This window comes from Dipodomys merriami, unplaced genomic scaffold (genome assembly GCF_024711535.1).
Source record: "Dipodomys merriami isolate MVZ:Mamm:240054 unplaced genomic scaffold, mDipMer1.0.p SCAF_37, whole genome shotgun sequence".
In the NCBI taxonomy this organism is placed as follows: domain Eukaryota; kingdom Metazoa; phylum Chordata; class Mammalia; order Rodentia; family Heteromyidae; genus Dipodomys; species Dipodomys merriami.
The window spans coordinates 8,497,410-8,518,139 of record NW_027205270.1 but is presented as its reverse complement, the minus strand read 5'-3'; the positions used below and the strand labels follow the sequence as shown (position 1 = coordinate 8,518,139).

General features: G+C 37.2%; 1 protein-coding gene across 3 annotated transcripts in view; it reads right to left on the bottom strand.

Moving 5' to 3' along the window:
- Window positions 1–20,730, bottom strand: part of Ctnna2 (catenin alpha 2) — a 1,104,669-nt gene that overhangs the window by 418,847 nt on the left and 665,092 nt on the right. The window lies entirely within an intron of this gene.

The following is a 20,730-nucleotide window of genomic DNA, read 5'->3' as shown; positions in this document are numbered from 1 at the left end:
AGCAATTGGGGTTCTTAGTGATCATATAAAATGGCATTACCTCTATGGAAAAAAATTGGAAGTTTATCAAAAAGGTTAAGATGCCTTCATATGACTCTGTCTTACTCCTACGTATCCACCCAATACTAGCTCTCTACTCCTACATATTGAAAGAAGAGAAATAGAAGAAGAAAAAACGAAGAAAAGTAGGTGGAATGGAAGAAAAGTGGGTTGTATATTTTCCCTCATTTGTAATAACTAGAATATATCTATGATATTAACAGGGGATCAATAGCCCAAGACCATGTATAATGAAGTGTATCAACATGTGCTTCAAGAATTGGAAACAAGAGCTTCTTATTATGTCCTTTATGTAGTTATCTTTCTTTGTTTGGGCTTTAGTTTTCTGTACCCTTTGTGTTGTATATATGTTTACCCAATCCAAGGAAGGGAAAGTAAATAAAAAAAAAAAAACAGCAGAAGCCAGGTGCCAGTGCCTCATGCTTGTAATCCTAGCTACTTAGGAGGCTGAGATCTTAAGATCATGGTTCAAAGATAGTTTAGGCAGGAAAGTCCATGAGAGTCTTAGCTCCAATAAGCCAACAGAAAACTGGAAGTGGCGCTGTGGCTCAAATGGTAGAGTGCTAGCTGAGGGACAGCACCCAGGCCCAGAGTTCAAGCACCATGACTGACAAAAAAAAAAAAGAAAGAAAGAAAAGAAAAGAAAGAAACATCAGGACAAAGGATAAACTAATGCAACAACAATACAAACGTGACATTATGTCAGAAATGAACTATACAACTCGGGGAAGAGGCGAATAGGGAGGTGTAAGCTGGAGAAAATGAAGGAAAAATGTATTCATTATCTTAAGTAATAATAACCTCAATGTTCATCACCATTACAATCAAGATTTTTAAAAAAGAATAAAAAATCTTGTGCACAAATGTTAATAGAAATTTTATTTGGAATAGCTCCAAGGTCAAAATAACTCAAATGTCTATTATGAAATGAGTAGAAGAACCAACTTATGCCTTTATGTCACTCAGCAATACAATGAACCATTGATATGAGATGCAATATAGATGAATCTCAAGATGCTTGTGTTAATAGAAGGAAGTTGAGAAAAAAATATGTATACTGGTTGGTACCATTTATAACATACAAACTAATTTATGGAACAGAAACAGACTAGCAATTGCCTGGAGATTCAGAGATGATGAGAAGGGCAACAAGGAGAGAGGCCAAAGGGCCCAATGAAGTTTTAAGGGGTAATGAAGATATTCAGTATCTTGATTGTGGTGATGAACCATGGAAACTGCTAGGTGAAAAACTAATTATTTGCACCCCTTAAATATCTACAGAGTGTTAGATGCCCATTCTACCTCAGAATGGCTGGTTTTTATAAAAGATTAGGAAAAGGACTTGGGGTAGAGGAAAGAGATCCCCAAATTACATCATATTATCTACAAGCTAACAGTGTAAGATTTCTACTTATCACTGGAATAATATATAAAAAATAACATTCTCATGATTTTAGTTTAGTTTTTTTCCCTATATTTGCCAGGCAGACACCCTACCACTTAAGCCATATCCTCAGTCCTTTTCAATTTAGTTACAAGATCTCACATTCATGCCTGACCTAGCCTTTGTTGTAAGCCTCCTATTTAGTTTTTCTACATAGCTGGGTACATGCCAACATGCTCAACTTTGTTGAATGAGATACACTCTTGTGAATTTTTTGTTAGGGCTAGCCTCAAAACCAAATCTTCTCCATCTCTACCTTCAACTAGTCTGACAGGACAGAGCCACTGTGCTTGGCTAGTCTCATGTTTGAAGAAAGAATATAATAAAGTAGCATTTGATTGGAATATATTGCTCTTATCTCTAAAGAGCCTGGCTGATACTTGAGGAGTCAGGTTCTTTGGGCTAGTCTGAATCTCTTCTGAGCTTTCAGAAATGAAGCCATGGCCTTTGCAATCTCTGTGCTTGCCTTCTCCTGTGAGAACATTAAAAACCCAGAGGCCAGGCTTTGCTGGAAGCAAAGGGATTCTGTTTCATCTACTGGGATCCTGTAGAGTGAAGACAACTTATTTGGTTCTGGTCATTACCAAGAGAAGGGACTAGATGAGGCTTGGCTCAGAACCAGTTCAGCACAGGCTCAGCTTCAGTATCTGCATTGGGAAACACTAGGGACATGGAACCAACTGCACGGAAAATGCCACTGTTAGCCTTGACACTTAGACAGAGAGGGCTATAACAGATGTAAACGCATCCTTCTGCAGAGACACATGAAAAGGCCACAGGAGGCTGGCACCTTTGATTTGCCTCTCAGAGCACTATAAGCAAAGCCAGAAATGCCGGGCTATTTTTAATGTTCAAAGAGCCTAGGAAAAGATTTATGACTACAAATACGTAGTGTGGGAGAGATAAATTGAAGCAGGGCTCTCCCAGCTCTGACAGAGGAGTCAGCTTGCCAGCCTGGTCAATAAAGTATTTAAGCTCTGAGTGCTGTGTGGGTTGTCATAGATTAAAATTTGAAAATCTTTTATAGTGTAACAAGCTCCTTAATTATGACTCTGGGCTTTGGATCATTGCAGGTTGTGCAAACAACAAGAATTATGTCATAGTGAACATCCTGAGATACAATAACCTTTGAATCCAATGTCCATGGGAGAAAATGCTCAGTTCTTGAGTTCTGAATTCTTTCCCTCCCCCCAGAAAGAAATCTGAGAGATGACTACTACAAAATCCTTTCCATATATGTCGTATTTAATATTTTTCTCTCTTGTGAGGAATTAACAGAATCTAATGAGCTGGTTGCAGTTTAGAGGTGACTTGGCCTTGAACCTTTTTTTTTAATCACTCAGTATCGCAATAATATTCTCATTCTCATTGTGCATGGTGATTTTACTTGCTGTAGGTATGAGCTATTCATTAACTCTTTTGGCTGATAGTTACAGCAAATACAACAACCTCTCTTAGAAAGTAGGAGTCTCATATTCTTCCATGAGCTTTTGTGGTCATTATATCTGTAAATTAAGTATGGTGATAAGGACATTAATATTAATGATGAGGGAGAAAACCAAATGATAAAATTATGGCTGCAATAAGGAAAGAAAAAAATTGTCCTGTGATATAATGCTGTAAGTGAAGGAGGAATAAGAATTTGGATAGGAGATAAGAAAGAATATATGTTAATGTGCAATGTGAGCCAAAGACATTGCTTGGGTTATATAGGAGGATCACTCTTAAGATTATTTGAGCAAGTAAAGTGGTAAGAAAGATCTGAACTAGAGCACATATATCTGTGAAACAGCTGGAGGCAGACATTAGCTATCTGAGTGAAAAAATCATGCAAGAAAGACTGTTGCTGTAGAAATACAGAGTATTAGAATTGACACTATACAAGTTCTCAAATGTGGTTCGAAGTCAAGTCATTTCATGTATTTTTCTAAAATATCTCAAAGTCAGGTCCATTTGATGGCTTATATTGATCATTATCCTATATTTGTCTTCAATTTTCTGTTTAGATTGGATAGGACTTTCTTCTTTATTCTCCAATAGCCTTGTTGGAACAGATGAATACGCTAATCACTAAGAGTGCTCAATACTTATTGCTGGGTTCCTGTGATTCTTTGTAAGGTGTTTTCAGGGATTCCCATAGTTGCTTTAATTTAAGAAATATATTTAGGAAGGTTTTCCAGTTCTGAATCCTCAACTTTCTGGGAAGATGTGGACTGTCCAGGTAGGGCATGGAAACGTAGTACATCATTCCCTATATCTTGACTAATGCATCCCTTCCAGCTGACTATTCCTGAGCACCCTCTATAATAAATTAGTAAACAACAAAGAAACTGTACTTATACCTATGTCCATAACCCTCCCATACCCACAAACAATCATGTGCAATAAGTGAATAACTTTCTGACAATCACCCAGGAATCACTTAAGTCTTAACTCCTCACCAAAAATTATTTTTGGCATACTGACAAGTCTTCTTGCATGAGAGAATTCTTAAGATTACATCAAAAGCAAGATTTCACAGAAGAACTATATCTGCAACAGTGATGTAAAAGTAGTTCTAACTTCTAAATATACACAACTGATAACATAGAATAGGCTATTGAATTATCCTTATAGTCAATATCACTTAATACTAAACTGGCTGAATATTTAAGTGCAAAACAACATGAGTATAATGTTTATTATCTTCTCCTTAAGTTTCTTCTTAAATATGTCTGTAATAATTAGCTTCTACTATGAAAAAGGATTTCATTTACCTTCCTAGTAGCACTGGGTTATATGCCTGCAATTAGCAACATGCTGTTCTCCTGGCACTAGGTGGCCAATACTAACTGCTCTGACTCTTTCTTCAGGGGCAATTTTAGAGAGGTGAAGCTTGCAGATAATCCTAGATGTTCATGTATGTGCTTTGGCCTCAGAAGCTAGTTTTGCTTACATTGATGACTATTCCTCCACCCATCCTTTCTATATCTGTATTCCTCTTTCAAAGTGAAAGAGCTCAGGTTCAGGGCATTTTATAACTCACTTTCTTAAAGCTAAGCCAAGTGATCTGTCAGAAACTGGTTCACATTCTTACACTTGCAAAAGTTTGGAAATTCACGGGGGTCTCTGAATGGTTCCCCAAATCCACCATTTTGCAGAGACCTTTCTCCCCATTCTGTACCGTTTGTCTTCCACATCTGCCTGTTGAATATCTTCACCCCCAAAAATCTTTTTCCATCCCTTCCCCGGCTCCATAATGAAAAGCATACACTCTTTAATAAATGCTTGTCAAGTCAAGATGCAAGCATTTCTGATTAATCCCTTGTAATGCAATTTCCTGTATCAATTAAGTCCTGAAGAACCACAACTCCCTGTGAAAGTTGGCTCTGTGTAACTGCAGAGCATATGACTTTCCCTGCAGATGTGGCTACAGGCTTTGGCTGTGTAAATCTTTCACATCACCCCACCCCCACCCCTTACCTACCACACACCATGTTCCCTTGCTGCAGAACCTAATAGGATCTTTAGTAAAACCACCCTCAAGGAGATAGAAGGAGAGGAAAAGGACACACAGACCAAACAAGGATTTTGTCTTCAGTTGCCCATCAGAATTAGCATATTCTTGGAAGCACAGGTCCCAAGGTAGTTAAGTGTAGGACACAAGTTGGGGAAATGGCTAAAGAGGAACAGGAAAAAGAAGTGTCAAATTAGGAAGAAGACAGTGGCCCTGGGACAGTGGTAATCAGTTAGCTATCTAAAACAAGCATCAGGAAGAAATGTAAGACATATCTAAATGAAGGGCAGGGGAAAGACTAACTGAATACATCACCATGCTATAATATCTTCACACACTGCTTACTTCTCCTGCCCTATTTTCTACTCCCCAGTTCCATATTCAGGACAGCATTCTGAGGACACAGCTCAGTGGAAAAGCAACATTATTCTTTAAGCTTTAGAACCTTACAATTGGAGGCACTGTTCATACAAGGCTGGTTGCCCAGGATAGGATTGTTGAGGTGTGTCTGCTCCACAGATGCTGTCTCTAATTCACTTTGCATTTCACCCTGGGGGATCTTCTAGTGTAAAGGCTAAGCCTTAACTCATTGTTAAAAACAATAAAAAGAAATAAGGTATCTCTTCTGCAATTAGTACTCAGGACTGCTGCCAAGAAGACAAAACCATCATTTTCAGTTATATGTTTTTAAAACTCAGAAAAGTGTATAGATTATACAATAACATGTGCAAAGTCACCTATCAGCTTAACAACAGGATGGACTCTAAAAGTGGCCATGGGCTTGATCAAACCATGTGAAATATTGCTTCTCATATATAACTAGTAAGGTATTCAGAACTCAGAGTCCTTGTGACTGCTTTCTGATCCAAGGATTATTTTAAGTGAATTGATAATGGTTAGAATCTTTGAAAATCCAAGGCAACATTGGCTATGGGGATGAAAACAATACCAATTATGTACTTCTTTCTACATGATTCTTCCATCCCTCTAGAAGCAGTACTTTGGAAAAGGTCCGTTTCCTCATTTAGTGATAAAGTACATGAAGTATATTAGGTGAAGGATAATTCTTCCATTTTGGATTATCTCTCTGATTAGCTATGACTTTTTTTTTCTTTTTTAAGAAGTGAGTCTAGGATAATTCCATTTTCTTTTTCTGGTAGTTTTACAGACAAATTGAAACAAATAGAGATCAATTGAGGAGAACTTGTACAAAGAGACTAAAATCTATAGCACCACTACTGTGTTGGTAGAGACGAGTTGTTCACCTAATCCATTTCCTTTCTTTCTTCACTTGCAGGTAGGTTACATGTCCTAGTGCCCCTGGCAAGTGGGGGTTCTAAATGAGTTCTTATTTTCAAGTAAAACAGAAAATTACAAAGGCACTAAAGACTAGGAAGAAGAATAAAAGTCTGGGCAGTAGTATGACTGTATTGTACACCGACTTCCAGCATTGTACTCCGTCACTGCTGACTCCATCACTAGCGTCAACTCCCTAGAGAACTTGTTAACAATGGAAGAAGTAGAAACAAGGAAGCCACTGATGTACATTAATGGTACCACCCTATGATAGAGGAGTGATGATACTGATTACCCCCCTGGCATATTCATTATCACTAGATTGTAGTTCTAATTATCTTCTAAGGTAGGTGCAGTAATTCTTCTGGATTCTCAGAAGGTTCTGGAACATGATGGCAAACCTCAGTCATCTTACAATGATCCTCTAAGAACTGAGTTAACATAAGAAAGTCTCATAATTTTTTTAAGCCAAAGTAGCTTCCCAATTATGCAATGGCTCAGCAGCCTACTACTCCATCCTTCCTTTATGTCTGCTCCGCTTAATCAGACCCATGGCCTGACACTTGGCCTTGACTTGCTTCTCTGGGTTCACCAGTGCTTACAAACTAAAAGTCCCTTAGGAGCAGAAGTAGCAGCCCCAATATTTTGGAATATCTCCTAGAGTGGTCAGTACTGTGTTTGGTTTTCTATTCAGACAGAATCGTGTTATTTTCAGAGTTAACTATTGAAAATCACACTCTTTTATGGGAAGATGTGTGTTAAGCGTATTTCTCTGTGCTGAATAAATTTGTTTTCACACGTGCAGACAAATCCCACTTACAATGCTGTTAAAATAGTTATGGAAAAATATGAAAAGAAAAATAATATCTAAGCTTACAAAGGGAATTAAAAATCTTCATAAGCCCAGTTTTAAATTTGAATAAATTTAACAGGTTTGTAATTAGACATAACTTATACTATTTAATGTACTACTTATGTAAGAACAAATTTTAGGCCAGGCATGGTGGCTGATGACTATGATTCCAGCTATTCAGAAGGCAGAAATAGAGAGGACTATGGTTTGAAGTCACTTTGGGTAGGGAACAAAAGTTAGCAAGATCTTATCTCAAAGAACAACCTATGTACAACTATCTGAAAAATAACTAAATCCAAAAAGGGTTGGGGTATGGCTAAAGTGATAGAATGTTGGTTTAAAAATTATGAGACATTGATTTTAAACTGTAGTAGGCACAATATTTTTTAAACTAAAAGCACAGAAAAAATATCAGCCAGTGGTTAGGTAGCTTTTGGACTAAACCAGACACTGCCTTTTTTGTAAGGAAATTTTATTGAAAAAGAGCCATACCCATTTGCCTATGTCCTCTTATGGCAAAGACAAATGGTTATAAAAGAAACTAGCCCTTAAAGCTAGTGGGCTTTGATATTTGTCCCTCTATAGAAAACACCTGCCAGCCTTGGAATACTATTAATTATTTTACCTATCTTAATTATAGTGCCCATCATTCTGTCCTGTCATTTCTGTAGTGGTCCAAATGCTTGGTTTCTGTTTCTCTAGCTGGCAACAGCAGCATCCAGTTCATCTCCTATCATTCATTCCTCACCCAGTGGCCTAAACCTTTGCCTGGGGTAACCTATGTTTGTTCCAATCAGCTAATCTACTCTCAGTAGCATCAATCAAATTTCAAAGGGATAAGATCGCTGCTTTTAACTTTGAGAGGTCATAAGCAAAAAAAATCCTTTTCAAAAGAAGATTACAAGAGTTTAATGGAAGATAAGTTAGTGAAATACTGATGTCCTAGAAGCCCCCTGCCAACCCTCAAATAAAAAAAGAGAGAGAAGTAAGAAGGGGTGAGATAAGGAGAAAAGTGGTTCAGAATGCAAATATCTCTGGCATAGGAATAGAGGAAAACTGTAAAATTCCACTTGCTCAAGGCAGAGATACTATGCAGCAATTGTGGTTTAAAAAAAAAATATTTTATTTTGTTGTAAAGGTGATATACAGATGGGTTACAATTACATAAGTCAGGTAATGAGTACATTTCTTGTCAAACATTGTTATTTACTCCTTTGTTTTTCCTCCCATTATCCTTTCCTCCCCCCTTCATTCCCCCACAAATTGTAAAGTTCATTTCCAACCTAGTGTTTGTGAGTCTCACTGTTGCACTGATTCACCTTATGTCCTTGTTTCACCATTTTGTTATTTCCCCTTCCCTTCCTCAAATCAGATAAATGTATATACAAGACATAGGATACCAGAATATTAAAAAAAAAACAAAAAACAAAGACTACTGAGGATATACCCAAAGGGGAAAGAAAAAAGAAAGAGTTTTATATAATACATTAAAAACAACAACAGCAGCAATTGTATTAATCATCAATTCTATAGCAACTTTAAGGTCTAAAGACTAGATACATCCTCCTACAGCAATAACACTTGATATTATTAGAAGTCTTTCTTGCGCTGATATGCAATGGAAACTTCAAACATACTGTACTGTACTGTGATAATTCAGATAAAGAGAGACAGCATTTAATAACCTGTTGGGGTGGGTATCCTGAAGGTATGGATGATATTTTCTGGTGCAGATAGTTCTTCATGGTTATGTTTTCCATAATAAACTGGTAATTGTAATCACTCATAAAGAGATGTCTTTTGGGGCAAAATATCACAGCATTTACTCAAGTATTGTAAATAAAATTAAATTTCCTTCTGTCAAATCACAGATAACAGTTGAGTGTTTTTTCATTAAACTTGGAAGCTGTGTGTCATATGCTAAAATTAATTTGGGGGATTAGAAGAAGGAAAGGTTATTGCCAAAAAAGAAAAAAAAAAAGAAAAAATGAATTTCAGTTATCCTGTCTGGCAGGTACAGTTTGGTAAGATGGAAGATTCAGAATCCTCTTGGACGGGAGAGCCAGGCCATGTAAATCAAAGTGCCTTTATAAAGAAAACAAATAATGGTTTCAAGGGAATCTCTGATTAATGCACACAGGTGTAGCTGCGGCTTGCCAATGAGGTTGTTGCTTACTTGGGCAACTCCATGTGGGACTACAGTTCCAGGTATTTATTTATTAATACTTAATATTCTTTTCAAATACTGCCAGTGTTTTCAGATCTTCAACGACTAAAGAAGAGCTATGTACCAGTCTTTACATACACAGACTTACGATTGTTACCCAGTTTGCCATTGAACTTCCAATCTGGCGGTTTGTATGCCATTCAATTTTCATCAAGAGAATTACAAAGCAGCTAAAGAGTAATTTTCTTTCCTCTGATATATGATGGGCAACAGTCACAGAATATTTTAGGAATAAAGTAGATGAATTGATCTTTCTTGGTCATTTAAACAGCAAGTGAAATGGAAAGCATAAAGGTTATAAAGCTAGAAAAACGAGGCTGATTCCCAGCTTGCTACAAATCAGTTTCTGTTAACCTGTCTCCTGTTTGGTTACATCATCTATAAATTGAGCTGAAAACTACCCCTTCTGTCAGCCAAGCTTCTCTGGTCACAGGAAAAGAAAATCCTCACAGCCATTGTGAACTGCAGTTTGTAGGAGAAGTTGCACCTCTATATAAAGATTTTTCAGAGCATCTGAACTTGACTGAGCAGAACACTGCGACTCTGAAGGGATGGAACATTGTATAGTGAGAGGCCCAATTATCTTGGGCTATTGGCAGCCATTTGATAGCTTTGGCTTTTGTATCTGATCTAATAGTTTCCTAACACTTCTCTAAGCTTAGCAGACCTCTAATCTTTGCCTATTTTTTAAATTAATTAATTAATTTTTTATTGTGAGAATACCGTACAGAGGAGTTACAATTACATGGGCAAGATAACGAGTACATTTCTTTTTCTTTTTTTCTTTTTTTGGTCCGGTTGTGGGGCCTGAACTCTGGGCCTGGGCACTGTCTCTCAGCTCTTCAGCTCAAGGCTAGCGCTCTACCACTTGAGCCACAGCGCTACTTCTGGCTTTTTTCTTTTTGCTTATGTGGTGCTGAGGAATCGAACCCAGGGCCTCATGCATGCAAGGCAAGTGCTCTACCACTGAGCCACCTTCCCAGCCTACAAGTACATTTCTTATCAAGCATTGTTGCCTCCTTTGTTTCCCCTTTCCATCCCTTCCCATACTCCCCCCACCTCACCCGATCTGATCCCCCACGCCCACCAAAGTTGTTAAGTTCGTTTTTTCGACATTATGTCTTTGCCTATTTTAAAGCTGTGAATCCTGTAACACTTGGAATCTACAGATATCTTCCCCACTTGGTTGTAGTCTACCTACCTGATGCTCCCAACAGTGTAGTTGGTGAATGAATTAGTAAATAATTTTGGGACTATAAAAGTTCACAATCCTCTTCCACAGTGGAAGCTGTCATTCAGGGCAACATAAATAGTTGTTTGTGAACTGAGGCCATTCGTTGGACTCAAAAGAAAGTATGTTCTTATTTCCTTTAAAACAGAACCTGAAGGCTATCTAAGGAACAGATTAGTTTGGAACTTAACAGTAAATGTGGGCCATTTCTCATCCCATGTGAAACACAAATGGTAAGTGGAATACCTGGCTTTCTGGGATGCCTTTCTCCATATCTGCTTCTGACTTTGTTTCTGCTGATCTGTTTTTTTTGCTTTGGCATGCTTCAGCAGAAAAAAATGGCTACTCCCAGCTTGCAATCCATTCAGCTTCCCAGCTGAAGTGTTCTCTCCTGAGAAAAATGTCTATATTGGGTTTACATCCAGACAAGCCTGATTGCTCAGCTTGTATCTAAATAAGCTACCCATTCCTGGTCTAGGATTTGGTCCAAGATTGTGGTAGATAAAGAGAAATGAAAAATGTTGGGGACAGAGATTCACATTTTGTAGAGCATTTTCTAAGTGATAATGATAGTAAAGGTGAAAGGATGATCCTTGATTCCTCATAACAAGCCCCTTTCCACCATATCTAAGATTGCTAATGAGGGGATTTTAGGAAATTACCTAAGGTTGAAGGTGGGTTGTCAGGGGAACCAATCATTTGATCACACGTGATTAAAGTTTTGGAAATTTCAGTCTCCTTCTCTGCCACCAAGGGGAAAACATTTAATCAATCATGCCTAGTAATAAAATCTCTGAACAAAATTGAATGGATGAAGTTCAGGGAGAGTTTAGGTTGCTGAACACTTGGATGTGTTCTCCTTTTGGCTGTTCCAGGCTTGCATCATTTTATAATAAACCAGTAATCTAATAAATATACTTACTTATTGAATTCTGTGAGCCATTATTGGCCATAAGGAATGGAGCACGGGAACATTTCAATTTGTAGTGAACCATTCAGAAGTACAAATAACAATCTAGACTTAAAATTGGTGGCTGAAGTGATGGCAGTATTTTGGGACTGAGCTCTTAGCCTATGGGATCTGATGCTATCTCCAGGTAGATAGTGTCAAAATTGAGTTGGTTTTAGGACACTCAGATTGTGTCCACAAAGAACTGGAGAATTATTTGGTATAAGGAACTCCCCACCTCATCCTATGTCAGAAGAAAAATATTGACTGTAGTACTGGTATAAGAGTAGTACAGAAAAAAAGGGAACTTTCCAGTCACCCATCTGAATTCTCTTGTAATACAGAACTAACTTAAAAATAAAAATCTCCCTTCCATTCTATATTTGGAATTGTTTTATTCTGGAATAAAAGAATTATTGCTATGTCAAAAAACTTTACAACTTTGGTGGGGGGATTAGTTGTGGAGATGGGAGGGCAGGGATGGTAGGGGAAAAACAAAGGAGGAGGCAACAATGCTTGATAAGAAATGTACTCATTACCTTGCTTATGTAATTGTAACCCCTCTGTACGGTATTTTCACAAAAAAACTTATTTAAAAAAGAGTTATCATGCCCATTTACACATTGGAAACAAGATTTTGTATCTGTATTCAAATATGCAAGCAAACAAGGCACAGATATTTAACATAAAGGTCAGAGTTTATGTCTGCGGTTACAGAATGGGAAAAGATATAAGAAGAATCTTAAAGTACTGTGTTCCAGGCTACTCCAATCACAAGGGACTAAACAATCAAGAGAGTTCCATGTTGATATCATCCAAGCTATTCTGGATTTTTGTTTAGACTAATTTGGTGGCAGCTAGATTTAATACCTCCCCACCATGTATTTTGAGTATTAAGGCACATTTTTCTGAACAATCTTCAAAGCAAATGTTGACACTGACATTTCAAATGTCAAACGTCTTGCAATGAGTTCTCTTGAACAGCCCCAGGAATCTGTTTTTGTGACACCAAATGATATAGCACCCCAAAAGCAAGTTAAAGGGATCATGAGGGATAGGGGAGGTTGTTGAATAATGACAGGGGAGATGTGAAAGAGAGAACAATGGAGGGAATTAATCTGACTAAAATATAATATATACATGTATGAAATATTGTGGTAAAATATCTTTGTAAAATTAACACACACATACATATAGAGAGAGAGAGAAAAAGAGAGAGAGAGAGAGAACAGTTGTGGGGCTTGAACTCTGGGCCTGGGTGCTGTCCCTCAGCTCTTCAGCTCAAGGCTAGCACTCTACTACTTGAGCCACAGTGCCACTTCTGGTTTTTCTGGTGGTTTATTGGAGATAAGAGTCTCACAGACTTTCCTACTTTCCTGCCTGGGCTGGCTTTGAACCATGATCCTCAGATCTCAGTCTCCTGAGAAGCTAGGATTACAGACACAAGCTACTGGCGCCTGGCAACATACACTTATATATATATATATATATATATATATATATATATATATATATATATATATATATATATTAATGAATGAAAGGAAAGTTGGCAGGTAGGCACAGTAGAAGGGGAAGGGTAATGTAAGGATGAATGAAAATAAATGAGGGAGAGTATAGTGGAAGAGCTTTATGTATGTGTATGCAAATAGAAAAATTTGCATGAAATTGTTACAAGAAGTAGTGGAGGAAGGATGAAGGAGAATGATAGAGGAGTGATTTTTTAAACATTTGTTTAAAAAAATGTTATTGTGTAAATACCATACAGAGGGGTTACAATTACATGGGCAAGATAACGGGTACATTTAGAGGAGTGATTTTGATGGGACATATTGTATATACATATAAAAATGTCAAAATAAAACCCTTCTGGACAACTAATATATACTGATAAGATGTTTATAGAAAACAAGAAGAGCTAACACCTTCATCAGAAACCAAATCTGCTAACATCCTGATCTTAGATTTCTAGAACTGTGAGCAATATATTTCTGTTGTTTATAAACTACCCAGTCTAAAGCATTTTATTACATCAGCCCAAATGTATTAAGGCAATGATTAGCCTTGCTGATGACATAATTTTACTGAGCACGCATTCTGCCTATGTCCCTTCATGGAAAGATGGTCTACATTTGAACAATAAAATTTCCCTGGGCAATTCCATTTTCTCATGTTTACCCGTGTTCTCTAATGTGGACAGTACATTGGGAATAACTTTATAAAGCATGTAGTTATTCTTCACTGGGGTCCTGTAATAGATACAATTTCTTTGGCGTTTTGTCTTTATACATCACTAAACTGCAAAACACCCAACTTTCTCCCAGATCTCCCAGAGAAGTTATAAATGTCATCCTCACTATACTTCTTCATCAATCAATCTGGTCCACATCTTTAGCTCAGTGAAGCAGAGCCACTGTAAAAAAGCTACAAGGCACAGGACGTTGCCTTGTGCAAGTGACAGGTCCCCAGCTCTGTTCATGGATAATCAGCATGAAAGGCACAACGTGGGCTCACATCCGTGGGCAGGAAGTGCCAATGGCAAAGCCATAATAAGCCTTTGTCTGTGCTTCTATTGAGAAGGATAATTATTTGATCGTATGTCTGACTGGACTCAGGTAAGTTTCCAGCATTTCATCTATGAGGGTAATATGGTTCCCTTTTGTACTGAGAGAAGAAAAAAATACACGAGAAAGTATATTGGACACTTATGCTTCAATACCTAATACAAAAATAAAAAAGCTGCATACAAAAATGCAGTTATTTCATGAAATAATCCATATGGTCTTTCCTTTCTTAACCACACAAGCCCAGAAAAATAAATCTATAGTTGGGAAATTAAGTTGATTTGTATGATTTAAATAGTAAGGCCTAAGGGACTTAGTAAGACTTAAGACTACCATAGGAGCCCTAAAAGGTAGTCTAAAGTGGATTATTGCTGTATTCAAATATATTCTATCATTCTAGGAACGGGGGTGGCATATGCCAACACGCATACCCATGCAGTCCTCTGAGTGGATTTGTTACATGGGTTATCCTGAAGCTGTGATTCACCTAAGCTTAGTGTCCATGATATCATACCCATGATTCTGTCAGAAAGAATATTCCAATGTTGATTTAGAGATCAAAATAAAGACGAATAGAGACATTGCTTGAGTTAGAGCTGGGTAAGGAATGCATTGAATTCCAGGGACTACATGGGAAATACATGATCCAGGACAGATATATAGATTAGGAGGTGAGAGAGATGTTCAATATTTTTATGCCTCTTAGTTAAGTCACTTCCCTGAACTTCAAGTCACTTTAGCCATCAATGTTAGGAAGCACTCCAAGGGAGAAGGTGCATGGAAATATACATGATGAAACCAACATAAGGAGGAGGAAAGCATGCATGGTCTCCTGTACACTGTAGCATGTCAGGGGCACTGTTCTAGCCCCTGTTCATCTGTGGACAGGAACCATTGAATTAGACTCAGCAGTTATCTATAAGAACACAGTTTATGAGTGATGTTCTAAGTCACCTGTGTCTACCTGGTGCCTGCAATTAACAAACACATTTAAAGAACTAGTTTCCCAATCTGCCACTGTGTAGTCTTGAACCTCTGGCAAATATTTGCAAGATCTCACCAGCATAAAGGGAAAGGTCATCCCTTTCACAGGGGATCTGTTCTAACTATGCCCTTAGCCAGTATTCATGAAGTCACAGTTATGTTTTTTTTTTGTCTAATTAGACATAGATTGAAATCACAGACCCATCCAGGGAGACCAACAGTAATTACACAAATGAGCTATTTGTGTTTAACCCTAGAGATCTGGTTAGATTCCAAAAAACATAGTCTCATTAGCCCAAGTCACTAAAAACTACAAAAAGATGGATGTATATCTTTGTCTGATAATACTACAGGAAAATTACTGTTCAACTTTTTGGTGAATTTATTAATAATAATAAAAATGATCAATTAAAATTTTTGATACAGAAAAAAATCAGTGTATTGGCAGACATCATATTCTGTTTGAACTGAGATCCAAGATGACTCAGTATCTAATCAGTATTGTTTTGGTGTACAGCTATCACTTAAAAGCAACACAAATTCCCCATCAGATAAACATTAATAGTACAGCCAATGGAAATTGGAATTGACTTCCATCTTAGCATGTGCTAGATCAACAAATGTCATTTATGTAGGGTTCCATTGTTTTGACTTAAGACTGAGTGGGACCCCAAGTAACTATTTTTATAAAATCTAATTCTGCAAGGAAAACAAGTTATCATTATCTTCAATTTATGGTTCAGTTAGTAGGAGAATAAGTCTGACAAAGCCATTATATGTTATTCTATATACAAGGCTGTTTTCACTGAAGTTACTTCAAGATGTTTTCCTACCCAAGCAATGGTAAATGTTTTTTGCAAAAAAAAAATTAAAAATAGAGAATTGCTGCTATAAAACATATACATCACAAAGGACTCATATTCTGCATTTTTCTTAAACCATTTACCATAAAACCTTCATTTTTTATGGCCAGCTCCGTGCTGATATCATGATTTGCAGCCAGAAACAACTGATTTCACAGCATCCATCAGTAATAAATCTTAAGAACCTAAGCTCCAAATCCCAAAGCAGTGCCCAGAGACACAAATGAGATTTCTCCCTGAAAAGTATGACTTGTGCTTGCAGTTTTGATTAAAAGGAGCAGAGTTGAGAACATGGCAGACATGTTCTTCTTTCCTACTATGTAGGGAAGGCTTTGAATTTCCAACAGCCAGCTATGGCCAGAGTTAAAGTCTTTGAGAGGTGGGTTGCTAAATGGTTGTTATCTGAAGACAGTGATGCACATTGTTCAAAGAGGAGGGTGACCCTGCCCTTCATGACAACTATCAGGCCACTCCCAGGACCAAACTTTACTTCCCATGTGTGGCATGAACACACCAGAACAGGATCCATGTGACTGGAGGCATAGCAGCATTAGCATGCTGATAATTCCTACACTATTATCTTGCATAGAGCCAAGAGGAAAGGTTTAGATAGGAATGCACCTTCTATTTTAAAGTTTTCACAGCAAAAAGGAGACTTAGACATAATTGGTGACAGCTCCAATATTGCTGAGAAAGAGAGAGAGAAAAGAACTTTACAATTAAGGGGTTTATGGTTTAACAACTAAAGGTTGGTTACTAGTAGCACTAATAATAGTAGTTTCAGTAGACTGAATTAAGAAATTTAGAATGTATTTGTCTGGTGAAAAGCTAGAAGCCATGATTTTGTAAACATCATACCCAAGGAAGACTTCAGTGGGGTGAGTCATCCTAGGCCAGTGAACATATGCTTTATTAGTTATGGAAGTAAACAGGATGGGTAAAATGCAGATGGTTTATGTGGTGTAAATTGAGGGGTAACGAGGGTATATATCCACTGTCGCAGCAGGAAGTTGATACTATCCTGTTATTGACCTTTTTGTTTTTAAATTGGAAGGCTCCTAAGTTCTATGATTGTAAAAGAGCAAAACACCTTGGACAAATCAGGGGATATGAGATGGTAAGGCTGATCCTCAGTCTTGAAGGCTGGGGCAACCATGTAATGCCTGAAAGCACTTGACAATGATGGTTGGCTTAGATTGACACTGCAGGATGGCTTTCTCCTTAGTTTTTTTGTGTCAACTTTCTCATCTCATGCTAGTGTCCAGTTGTGATTTCTGAACAGAATGATTATATTGAACATGAAAAACCACAATTCCAGGAAAACTAGGATGTCTCCTATTCTTTTTTTTTCTTCCTCATCCTTCACATCCTCCTCCACATCCTCCTCCTTCTCTTTCTCTCTTTCCCTCTCTCCCTCTTCCTCTTTTCCTCCCTCCCTCTTGACAGGAACTCTTTTTATAGCCAGGCTCCCAAACCAACTGCCTCAGCCTCCTTCCTTCTGGGAACACAGCAGGTACTACTACTCCTAGACAGATAATGACTCATCCTAAGATTATTAGTCAAGTCTAAATCTGTAAAAATGGGTATTTATTCCAAGTCTTAATTTTTTACAATGGGAATCAAATTCTGGGCCAGATTTGGCCCAGCTCATCCCATGGAAAGGAATGTTGCTCTGAAAACATTGTAAGCAGAATTATTCACTCCTTGTAGCAGACAAATAAGTTTTTAAAATAAGCTTTATTTTGGACTAAGCTATTGCATGGAGGCCCATCGACTAAATTAAAAATCAAATGCAGACACGAATAGTAAAGTTCCCTAGTACCAAAAGTAAGCTAGTAAATCTGACCTTCAGAAAAAAATCAGGATAGATGTAATGGCTAAATTCCCAAATAATAGGCCAGAGTTATCATGCCACAGTTTCAGTGGCATGAAAATGAAGTTCTTTTTGTTTTTTCCCCCTGCCCATACGTTACAAGGAATATAACTTTGAAGTTCTTCTTCCTGCTCTCTTCATCTCTTCTCTACCCATGGAACCAACCTCTACCGCTGACTCATGGGGCATTTATCCTATTATATCGAGTAGAGAGTTACCCAACAACAGAACCACAAGTAGTATATGAACTATGATCTTTAAATTTACAGAAATTTTGTTCTTTGACCAAATTGAAGAGGTATGGGTTCAGTGGGCATATTCTGTAATGTGGTTATTGAAGGAGATTGAGAAAGTGAGTATGTAAGAAATGGCTAGAAAATTATCTTGTCAAGGTACTTCTTCCTTTCCTTCCTTTCTTCTAAAGTACAAGGATTTCCCTTATCTTCTATATTCCTCCAAAAGCAGGACAATTCTTCATTAAGTTTTAGAGTCAGTCTAAGAGATACACCAAAGAAAGACAATCACATGATGTTTTCAAATGTCTGACATTTCATGAAACACTGACATGTATTGTACACATGTATCAGTCTCCTGCTTAAAACTTTATTAACTTTAGTATGGTATGAGAATGACACACACTGAGCAAAAACTTTGCCTTTACAATTGCAAAATTGCCTTTGCAATTTTGCCACTCTTCATGGTCAGATCAATATTAAATAAATTAAATTTTATTTAAAAATGACATTGCATTGTTAGACAATTTTGGGCAACCAAAGGCTACTGTAAATGTTCTGAGCATGGTGGTAGGTTAGAGCTATTAAGTGCATCTTTGACTTGTAATTTTCAATTTTCAATTTGTGATTGGTTTATCAAAATGTAACCTCATTGTAAGTTGATGCCATCTGTATTTGCAACTCTAGAGGAGTGAGGTGAGATATAGAAATTTGAGATTGTAGTCATAAAGACAGGCATGAAGCTACCACTGGCTGATAGAAAAAATGAGATTTACTTATAACCTTTGTTTTCACTGTATTTGACAATGGTTTAATTTGTGGAGGGGAAGGGAAAAAACAAATTGTTTAAATATGGATACAGGTGGACCCATTGCAACAATGAGATGTACAAGACATTATGTACTCATTACCTTGCCCATGTTATTGTAAACCCTCTGTACGGTATTTTCACAATCAAAAAAAAAAGATAGTGTTGAGTTTTTCTCATACACACAGAATCCATCCAGCTTTCTTGGGTCTTGTCTCCAGACAAATAATTTACCAATTGTGACAGCAAAGTGAAGCAGCAGAAAGAGCTTGGGTATTAAGTTTTGGAAGATTTGAAGTATAATTCTATCTCTGTTACTCATCAGCTGTGCCATTTCAGACCAGCACCTATACCATTCATTCCCTTAGAGTTTCAGAAGACTGCATCTGAGTGTTTAGAACTATTCTGTAGAAGAAGATCTCAATCATAATTTTGTATTTATAAATAAGATTTGCAAATGTAATGAGATAAACTACAAATTAAATATTTAGATAATAATTAAAAAACTTGTTATAGGGAAGTATAGATGGCTGGCTGGTGAATAGCAAAGATATAATTTGAAACTTAAAGATTTCCATGTAGAGGCCTTAGTGCAGAGGTTAGAATTGTTTTGCATGCAAGAATTTGAAATGTTGGAGCCATGAAATTAATTTTTTTCAAAAAGGAAAGGTAGATGAGGATGAGGAAATCATGAGGTGCCTTTGTTTCAGTTTCTAATCATCATCATCATCATCATCATCATCATCATCATCATCATCATCATCATCATCATCATCATCAATGTTGTTTTCCTGTCTCCAGTCCATGTGTCAAATGTTCCTAGAGTTTGGACTTGGGCATTGGTTAGGCTGTCAGTTTGATACTCCAAGACCTTTAAATACCAGAGGTAGACAGCTTGGCAATAGTAGGTCATGGCAAATCCTAGAGTAAGTAAGCATTCTCAAAAGCAGTGGTTTTTATTATTAGGTAATAAGGCAATTTGGATAAAAAAGCAAACCTCCTTCACTTTAAAGCCATATAACTGGAGGCAATTAAACCTGCATGATTAAATTTCAGGAATTAAAAACCTATAAAAAGCATTCTAGCAAAAGGATTTGCCTTGCACTGATTTTGACCATTAATCTGAAGGCTCTTTAGCTGTCCAATATCATTCCATACTTTCCTCCATCTTGTTGATAGCTCAGGCAGTTTAGAAGATATCTAGGACAAGGAACATCAACCAGAGTAGTGTAGTAGCTGATCCATTTCTCCATTTCTTCTGTGAAAATTTCAATGATTCATGAGGAGAGGTACAGATGGAAGAAAGGGAGCCAAATGCCAGGAAAGTAGCATAGCAGAAATGAGTTACTTATGAAGACAAGATTTATACTCAGATTCTATTTCCAAATATAGTCAATGGATATTCTTAAAATAGTCATCTTGCATTTATCCAATCCTGGAATATAGTGCACCCAAATAGTGAAAGGAATTGTTAGTTTCAACTAATTAGTGCCAGTAGCATTGCAGAAAAAGGGTTACCTTTACAACTTGCAAGCTGGCTTGAGGTCACCATAGAAGCTCTACCATACAACCTTCTTCTGCCGAGAGAAGTGGATAGAAGGTCTGAAAGGCCTTTCTGAATGGTCAAAAGCCAACCACACTGTCTTACAATAATACAGAAGTATTATAGTAAACCAGAAACTCTCTGGTGGACCATCTACAACTATACAAACTCTAAACATAAGGAGGATCCAGAAAATAAAAATCCAGGAAAGAGGAAGATGGAGTGGGTAGAGAAGAAGAAAACAGAAAGGAAATATGATTACATAATTGATAATATCTTAATAATCATTCATGAGGAATGATTTTA